The sequence below is a fragment of the Durio zibethinus genome, chromosome 6 (assembly GCF_047325235.1).
Source record: "Durio zibethinus cultivar Kanyao isolate XHJ-2024 chromosome 6, ASM4732523v1, whole genome shotgun sequence".
Taxonomy (NCBI): domain Eukaryota; kingdom Viridiplantae; phylum Streptophyta; class Magnoliopsida; order Malvales; family Malvaceae; genus Durio; species Durio zibethinus.
The window spans coordinates 19,335,287-19,345,272 of record NC_143167.1 but is presented as its reverse complement, the minus strand read 5'-3'; the positions used below and the strand labels follow the sequence as shown (position 1 = coordinate 19,345,272).

At 34.3% G+C, this 9,986-nt stretch overlaps 1 long non-coding RNA gene across 2 annotated transcripts; it reads left to right on the top strand.

Annotated features, from left to right (window-relative positions):
- The first annotated feature begins 831 nt into the window (after positions 1-831).
- LOC149518469 (uncharacterized) lies at positions 832-5,369 on the top strand. 2 transcript variants are annotated; one of them, XR_016342878.1, is made up of 3 exons: positions 832-3,565; positions 4,195-4,243; positions 4,790-5,311. It is a non-coding gene; the product is annotated as an uncharacterized LOC149518469 (long non-coding RNA). The 2 variants fall into 2 exon arrangements; XR_016342877.1 differs by having other exon boundaries at positions 4,195-5,369.
- Positions 5,370-9,986: the final 4,617 nt, after the last annotated feature.

Sequence of the window (9,986 nt, the reverse complement as noted above, 5' to 3'; positions counted from 1 at the left end):
GATTTCGAAATGAAATTGATTCTCTTCACGGGCATCTAAGGGAGATCCAAAACAGTGGTATGGGAGACGAGAATATTACGAGGGAGGCGGAGGTTAGAGAAAGATTAAATAGCCTATGGGAACATGAAGAAACAATATGGATGCAACGCTCGAACGTGAACTGGTTAAAAGTTGGGGATAGAAATACCAAGTTTTTCCACACACCCAAGTTGTCCAGAGAAGATGGATAAATAGAATAAAGGGCCTTTGAGGATGATGAAGGCAATCGGTATGAGGGAGACATGGAAGTGGGAAAACAAGTAATGAAATATTTTACAGACTTTTCCAAGTCGACGGTGTCCACAAACGTGGGAGAAATTATGGATGCAATATCTCCAAAAATCAATAATAAGATGAACTTAGTCTTGTCGACTAGCTTTACTCCAGAGGAGATCAATGAGGCTATTAAGCAAACTCACCCAACAGAGGCTTCGGGGCCAGACAGTGTACCAGCCATCTTTTTCCACAAATTTTGGCATATCATAGGTCCAGATATTACTAATTTCTATCTCTCGGTACTAAATGATGGGTGTAGTATACAGGAGATTAATGATACACACATTATGCTTACACCGAAGGTATCAAATCCATCAAAGATGACCCAATTTAGGCCAATTAGCCTTTGTAACGTTCTCTACAAAGTTGTGGCTAAAACTTTAGCGAATAGATTAAAGAGAGTTCTACCTTCATGCATCAATGAGAATCAAAGTGCTTTTATTCCAAGTAGGTAAATCACAGACAGTGTTTTAGTTGCTTATGAATTACTACACACACTGAAGAATAAAGGGAAAGGCAAAACTTGCTGGGAAGCCTTAAAGTTGGACACGAGCAAATTGTACGACAGGGTGGAATGGGGTTTCATCTGAGTTACTGCTAAGATTGGTTTTCTGTGAAAGGTGGGTTCGATTATAATGTTATGTGTGGAATCAGTCTCATACAAGGTGGTGATTAATGGAAGCATTACTGGAGATATAGTTTTGGGAAAGGGGGCTTCGACAGGGAGACCCTTTATCCCCCTGCTTGTTCCTGATATGCATGCAAGGAATTTTGGCACTCTTACCAAAATACCAGAGGGAAGGCAAGTTGCAAGGGGTTCACGCTAGTGTAAATGGTCTAAAAATTACACACTTCTTCTTTGTTGATGACATCTTGCTCTTCATCAAAGTAAACCGTACAGAGTGTGAAAGGGTATAAAGGATTCTAAAGGTGTACGAGGAGGGGTCAGGCTAAAAAGTAAATTATGATAAGTCTGGTTTGTTCTTTAGCTAGAATTCCAGCAATGAGCTGAAGGAAGAAATCAAGAATTTGTTTGGTGTCCAAGCTACAGACAGCTCAGAAAAATTCTTGGGGTTGCCCATGATTATTGGAAGAGGAAAGAAAAAAGCTTTTCGAGAAGTGCAAGAAAATGTGAGGCAAAGGAGACGGAGCTGGGGCCACAAATGGATTTCCAGTGGGAGAAGGAAGTTTTCATAAAGGCAGTGATGCAAGCTATGTCGGCATAAACGATGTCAGTTTTCCTTTTTTCAAAAGGACTAAGCCATGAGTTAAACATGGTGATGAGCTCATATTGGTGGAGCGTAACCAATGAAGGCAAGGGGCATTCATTGGTTGGCATGGAGAAAACTATGTAAGCCAAAGAACTAAAGTGGGTTGGGGTTTAGGTAGATGGAGTGGTTTAACACAGCCCTTCTGGCAAAGCAAGGCTGAAGGCTATTGCACGATACAATAACTTTGGCTCGCAGGGTTTAAATGCTAAGTACCTTCTTGGGAAACCCTTTATGGAAGCCTAGCTGGTGAACAATCCTTCATACACTTGGAAGAGTGTGTGCAAAGAGTAAGGTGCTAAAGCTGGGGTTACGTTGGCGAGTGGGGAATGGGATAAACATAAAGGTGCGGACTGATCCGTGGATCCTAGAAGCAGAATGCTTATTCCAAATGCCCTAGACAATGGGAGACTAAATGTGGAATGGGTCGTGAACTCATGGATGATACATGTGGGGGCCGGGACAGAGGAAAATTGGAGCAAGTGTTCCCTAGCAAACATAGTGAGGAAAATCTTCGCAATACCGCTGGCTAGAATTGAGAGGCAGGACGTTCAGATATGGCATTTTAATAAAGATGGCACATACAGCGTGAAAAGTGGTTACCATCTTCTTAGAGCAAAGGAACAAGCTAAGGAGGAAAGGTCTGAAGGGAACAGAACACTGATAAGGGGTACAGAGGGGGAGGTTTGGAACAAAATTTGGCAAGCAAAGCTCCTAAATAAGATCAAGATCTTTGGCTGGAGATTGTGCAATGCATTACTACCAGTATATAAAAATCTTCTATAAAGGAAGATCACGGGGACAGCTATGTGTGAGAGATGCAAGGTGGAAGACGAGTCCGTGATGCACGCAATTGCAAAATGCTCAAATTTGGAAGGAGTTTGAAGGGAGGCTGGCTTGTATACTGAAGACCAGGAACAATAAGAAAATCGAGTATGGGTTTGGCTGAAGACCATAACAAAGGGGTTGGACAAAGAGCTAATGGAAAGAGTTTTTACTCTTGCCTGGGTGATCTGGACAAGCAGAAACGATTTTGTTCACAACCTAGTACAAAAAAGAAGCTAGCATATGGTGATGTTTGCGGATCGATACAGGGAAGAATTCCTGAATGTGTAGGAAGGCACAGAGCCACAAGCAACTAGGGCTTACAATAAATGGAAGGCTCCAACGGAAAGGATGATAAAGATCAATTTCAACGGGGCCTTAGATGCAAGTAGGGAAATAGGAGGAATCGATGCTGTGGCTAGAAATTCATCTAGAAATGTACTGGAGGCTATGAGCAGGAAATATACAGGAGTAAATGAGCTAAACACTATTGAAGCACTGGCGGCAGTTGAGGCAGTGAAATTCGCATCAGATATGGGATTTCAACATATTGCACTTAAAGTTGATGCTATGGGAATAATAAATTAGATTAAAAATGCAGAAAGGGATATGTCTCATGTTGGGAATCTTATCAAGGAAGCAAAGGTGAGGTTGGTTTTCTGAGTTGGGAATGCATGCATATAAACAAGGAAGCAAATAGGGCTCCAAACTGCCTGGCAAAGTTGGGCATGGGTATTGATAGGAAGAAGCTGAGTTGAGTAATGAAGTTTCTTTAAATTAAAAAAAAAAAAAAAGGCTAAAGTCTTTTCCTTTATTTTTTTGGGTTACAGTGCTACGTGTAGTATTGCTGTAGACAAAAGATGTGATAGAAGTTTTGTCCCTTTTTATCTTGTTCCCACGTGAAGATATGCAACTTGCATTAGCAAGTAAGCGATTTGAAGTTATAAAATATTATCCAAAAAGTATTGCATATAGGAAAGCTTAAAAGTGTTTGTTCTTCTCGCTGGCCGAATCTTTTTCAAACCCCTGACTCTGATATGCGCACTTCATCTGCCTCTCCTTTTCGTTTTTCAAATGAAATTTCATTCCAAAAGTAGCAAAAGAAACAAGCAACTCTTTTGAAGCTGTAACTGGTGTATATTACACTTCAACCTAAGGTGAGATTGGAAAGATTGATGAAAATTAAATTTAATCAAATTATTTTGGGTTCTTTGAATCAAATTTGTTGCAAGTAAATATAGTTTTTAGGTTTCTTTCATGAGGAAAAACCTTGATATTGCATAATCTGAATGCACGACTTGGCCCTAAAACATGGGATTACGTTTTCTTTTATGGTTTGAGATCATATGGTAGACTTCCTGATGGTGGTCTTGTCGCTACCAGCTACGATATGAAACGCACCGTTTAAAATATTTGGTACCCATTTGTCTTATTAAAACCCTACTTATAGCTATGTATCTTCATTATGCCTCAGCCAACAACCTTCGTCAACCAACAGTTTATTTTTCAAAAGTCCTTCACAAATTAAAAGTCATCATATCACTGATTATTCATTCATGCTTCACAACCTCGTAGATTTCGACCCTTTTTTCATAATTTTATCATAGATTTCGTTCCTAAGAATCCCGTTCAACAATCAGTCCATTGTTTTAAAAGATCTATGTTTTGTATTTAGTCCTGGTTTGGGTTTTTGATGAGAAATATTTTTGGCTTTCATCTCTGTTTTGGTATATCTTTATTTTCTATTTTGTTTTCCTTCGTAATTTGTTGTCTTTTTTGTGGGCAGATTTATTTCCAGTAGCTTTATGGTTCACAACTAGAGACCATTCTTCCAAGTATGTCATCATCGAGGGTAAAACTTAATAGGGTTCAATGCTATAGATCATTTATTTCACTATGTTTTGATGATTTAACTGGTCGAATCACGAAGAACCTTTGAAATCTTGCCAAGTTGCATGCCTCTGAGGACATGAGTTTATTTATTTATTTATTTGGAACATAGTAGTTCTCCATTTTTAAACTTTGTTGATTGGCAATTTTAGGGGTATTTCTTATAATCAGATTACTGGGGAGATACCATATTATATTGGTTTCTTACAAGCTGCGACTTTGCAAGTTTTTCTAATGAGCAGTTGTTTGAACAATAAGTTTTTATTAATTTTAGGGGTATTTCTCATTTGTTGGACCAGTTAACTCATTATGTACCGAGGCAATATGTAATGGGTTTTAGATTTTTATTTTTTAAGTGTAAAATATTTTTATCTTCATTTGACTATTGTGGGTTAAAATTTTGAAATTGTTTTCAAAGTTTCAATTCTTTTTAATGCTAATGTTTGTTCTTGTATTGGGTTCCAATATAACTATTTTGCTATTGGATGCAGTAACAACTCTTTATTTTTAGGATATGTTAAAGTTTAATTTGGTTCTTCAAGTTCAAGGTTAGTTGTATTAAATTCTAATTTGGTTTTTCAACTTAAGTTTACATATTAGTTGTATTGGGTTATGTGATTTTTTTTCATTTGATATGTTCAAATTTTCTACTACATGACTTTACTGAAGGATCTTGTCACAATCAGCTTCATTTTGCAATAAGATGAGTTAGAATAAGTATGGCTTTTACGTGCAGCATGCCATCTCTCTAGCACTAGCGGCAAACCTTCGTTAATAAAACTATCACTTTCAGGACAGATGCTTGTATCTAGGACCACAATGATAATGTCATCACCGAATTCACCTACAGACCATAGCGTGGTATGTTTCTTCAATACATGTAATGTTGGGTTACGGGTGGTGTGAAGGTGTGCTAATGTTTTAGGGTATGTGGCAAAGTGGTGACAAGTTTCAAGATATATGATTGAAAGAATCAAGATCATAGAAAAAAAGACTCAAAAAAAAAAAGAAGAGAAAACAAAAAACAAAAAAAAAAAAAAAAAAAAAAACAAAAAAGAAAAAAAGAAAAAAAAAGAAAAAGAAACAAAGAAAAAAAAAGAAGACTTAAACTGCAAACCCGAAAGAGCGGTTTAAGTAAAAATGAAAACTTCATGTGAAGGTCCTTGGAAAAAAGATGAGAATTAGCTCAAAGATTGAAGATATTAATGGAATGTGTTTTTGAAGGATGATCTTGAGTTTGAGTTCAAAATTGTCTGAGCAATCATTATTTTGGATGTTAATGTCCTATTTGAATAAATCTCAGTATTTTACCTTTGTTCACTCTTGAGTTATTCTTGATCCTATTTTTTGTTCTTTCAACAATAAAAACCCATTCTTCTTGTCATTTACTAAATGAACATTCCTTGAATGAACCAAAGAAATGTATCATGTCTATCACTGATTTAAATGATGATAAATAAATGAATGACATTTTTTATAAAGAGTTTTCCATTTTTGAAAGAAACACAAGATGAAATGAATGAAATAAGCATGGGAAAATGATTTACAATGGGGCAAACAAATGACTCAGTGATGAATTCAGTAATAGATTGGTTGACATGATTTACAAGTTATGATTAGAAGAGAAGAATGACATTGGCCGATTAACATAATTTGTTTTAAGATGCTGAGAAGCTAAGAAGGACTAGTGAAGTCTTGAGAATCTTGTCACTACAATGAAATCTCATGACATATGCATTATATACATTGTATTTACATCTGCGTCCTAGATAAGGCATGCATTTGCATTACTCTATTATCACTTATTCGATCTTGGCTTTTCTAGATCATTTCTTATAACTCATGGTTTCATCATGATAATTTATTTTTAGTCTTGACTCGATCTTGGTCATTTTATTTTAGACTCACGATCTAATCTTGATCACTCATTTTGATCTCAACTTGGTCCAAATCATTTTTTGGAACCTCTGTGAAGCGTGGAGTCTTGCAAATCTTTCTATCTTGCAAAATTGAAAGTCCTTACGAACCTTGCATCTTTGCAAATCTTGTATCTTTACGAATCTTATATCTTGTGAACTTGAAAATCCTTGCAAACCTTGCATCTTTGCGAATCTAGAACCTTTGTGAAACTTAGAGTCTTGCGAATTTGAAAGTCCTTGAGAATCATTCACCTTTGTGAAACTTGAAATCTTGCGAATCTTTCTTTTTTACGAATTTGAAAATCCTTGCGAATCTGGCACCTTTGCAAAACTTGAAATCTTGTAAATCTTTCTTTTTTATGAATTTGAAAGTTCTTGTGAACCTTGTATCTTTGCGAATTTAGAACCTTTACAAAACTTAAAATCTTGCAAATATTTCTTTCTTGCGAACCTGAAACCTTTGTGAATCTAAAACCTCTGTGAAGTTTGAATTTCATTCTTGCAAATCTGAAAACCTTTGCAAAGATTGAATCTTTGCAATTTTGTTAAAATTGGGATGTTAGGATCTTTCAACTTTTAAAACCTCACAATTTTTTTTTGAATGTCCAAATTGTGAATCTTTGGATTTAGAGTGAAATCACTTTCTTGAACCTACGGCATTGTCCTGATTATTCATCTTCGACCTTAACTCGATCATGGTCACTTTTAGACTTGTGGTATAGTCCTTGTCATCTGATCTCTGCTCAAGCCAGATCATTTTTTTAACTCGTGGTATCGTCCCGATCATTTATGTTTGACCTCGACTTGGTCCTGGTCACTTCATTTTTTTGACTCGTGGTTTCACCTCGGTCACCTAATCTTGGCTCAGCTAGATCATTTCTTAACTCGTGGCATCGTCTCGGTCATTTAATTTTGATCTTGACTCGATCTTGGTCGCTTCATTTATTTTAACTTGTAGTTTTGCCTTGGTCACCTGATCTTAGCTCAGTCCAAATTATTTCTTATGACTTATGGTTTCATCCCAGTTATTTATTTTTGAGCTGGACTCAGTCTTGGTTACTTCATTATTTGAATCGTGATTTTGTCCCAATCACCTATTTTGATCTTGGTTCAGTCTAGATCATTTTATTTCTTGTTTTACAGTTTAGTCTTAATCATTTTGGCCTACTTTGATCACTTTTTAAATCTTGAATTTTAGACCTAAACAAAAATGATGCCTTTTGTCTTTGTGTAATTTCTATTCCATAGAAAATGCACAAAGAGGGGCAGCTGTAAACACCTTATTTTGTTCGAGATTTTTTTTTGGAGCTTAACCGTAGTTGAGAGATTTTTGGAATTTAATTTCAAAATCAATTGGCATTTGATGTGGAGAGATTGTCAGGATTTAATTCAATAATCAATTCACATTAAAATGATAGGGAGAGATTTTTGGGATTTGATTTCAAAATCAATTCTCATTAAAACGGAAGTCAAACAAAATCATGGATTTAAAGAGAATTTATTGAGCATGAACTTCTATATAAACCTGTGATCAAAGCAAGGGACAAAAAAGAGATTAGGCAAAAAAAAAAAAAACTCCTGAGAAAAAAAAAAAAGGAAAGATTATGCAAAAACTCTGGAGAGAAAAAAAAAAGTTTGTTTAGCAACCAAGAGATTTTATATCCTAGGTTTGATTTGTTTAGATTTTCTAGGATTGAGATTTGGTGTTTTTAGGTTTGAATTTCTATAGGGTTTCACATTCCAGGAATTTTTGGGTTTAGCTTTCTAGACAATTTGTTGGGTTTTTGAAAATTTTCTTTCAGGATTTGGGATTTATTCGTCAATTTTTGGAAATCAGTTAGAGAAAAGACAGAAGAATAACCATTTCAGAAAAAGAGGCATACTCAAATAATTCTGAAGAAAAGCTGAGTGGCGTGGCTTTTATACTTCCCCAACGCAACACCGTTTTGGGTAGCCCAGGATCTGCGTGTAACCCATTGACTCGCGTTCTGACCTTGGTACCGATCCGACCCAATCGCAGGATTTTTTTTTCCATTTTATTTTTATTTTCTAATTTTATTTTATTTTATTTTATTTTTAACCCATTTTTTATTTTTCAAGTTTTATTTTTTTTAAATGTTATTTCTTCCATTTTTATTTTTGAAAGTAAAAAAAAAAAGGAAAAATAATTCTAAAAAAATCTTTTCAAACAAAAAAATTTTTGTTTATAAAGTTTTCAAAATAATAAAAAATAATTAAAAAAAATATTTTCATTAAAAGAAAGGTCTTTTTCAAATAAATAAATAATTTTTAACTTCTAAACTATTGGATGATTGCTTCAAAGTCCTACTAAACTATTGGAAGATTTACTTTTTCTTGGAATAAAAATTAATGAATCCGATGACAGAGCCTCTTCAAAGTGAGACACTAGTCTCCATGAATATTCTTGAGGTGGGAGAATTATCCTAAATTACTACCAAACTATTGAGATAATTTTAAGATTAATTTTTAATATTAAATTATTTGGTAAATCATAAAAATGATCAAAGCTTGGATAATTTGAAATCAAACTGTACCATCTTTTAGATGGACATTGTGAGGATGCTACAACCTTCTCCATGCGTAACTGACTCTCGAACCTAACATCTATTTTTGCATATCAGAATATGTTTTAGGTGACCAATCACACATAACCAAAAAAGATTGGTGGTAACTCCTTTTATAGGTCCATGGATCTATACGTTATGACAGACGTCTTGGGACCCGGGGGCTGGCTAACCTAAAGCCCAAAGAATGGGGAACTTTTGGAAAAACAACGGTTAAAAATGTTTTTAATAAAAACAAAACCAAATGAGTCGCTACCAAATTTTTTTTAGGGTGTGATTGGTTACCCAAAATTTTTTGTCCTTTTAATAAAATATTTTAAAACGAATTTAAAAGTTTTAGAAAAAGAATAAATTTATGGTTTGTGAAATCAGAGTTGAGTTTGGTAGTTGGTTATGAATGGAGAAATATTAGTACCCTCACAGTGCTTGTCGAAGATGATACCAATTTGTTGTATGTTATCTTTTAATTTTGATTAAAATGATCATATTTTACTTAATGTTTAAAATTAATTCCTTTTCTTTTTTTTTTTTGAAGCAAAAACAAATCAAATTTAAAACAATTTTAAAAAAAAATTTTGGATCAAGATTAAAACACTTTAAATATTGAAATACTTTTTCTACTCTTTTATAATTAGGTAGAGCTTCAAAATATTCCTAACTTAAAGGTTTTCAAATTGCCCTACAAAATCGAGATAACAACTCTTATAAATAATAATCACTGAAAGTCTCCCTATAGTTAGGCAAAATCTCGATGACTATATTTATTTAAGATATTATCTTACTTTAAAATATTTTTGAAAGAACAATTTAAAAAAAAATTAATGCTTGAGATGCATGAGCATAATAAAATATGATGAATGCATGACAACATAATATGAATGACAAAGTAAGAGTGCATGATAATATAAAAATGCATGTGATGACAAGATAAAATGAAATGCAAATTTATTATTAGTTTTAGGGTTTGGGTTGGTTTAAGGTCTAGGTTAGGGTTTAGGACTAGGTTTTAGGGCTAGGTTTTAGAGGTCTAAGGTTAGGTCTTAGGTTTAGGGTTTCATTTTTTTTTTTTGGGTTTTATGAAAATGGACATGAAATTAATGCAAGTTACAAAAATGTCATTAATGAATGCATGTGCCAAATGCATGACCTAGAAACATAATTACAAGCTATGATATTTTCAAATT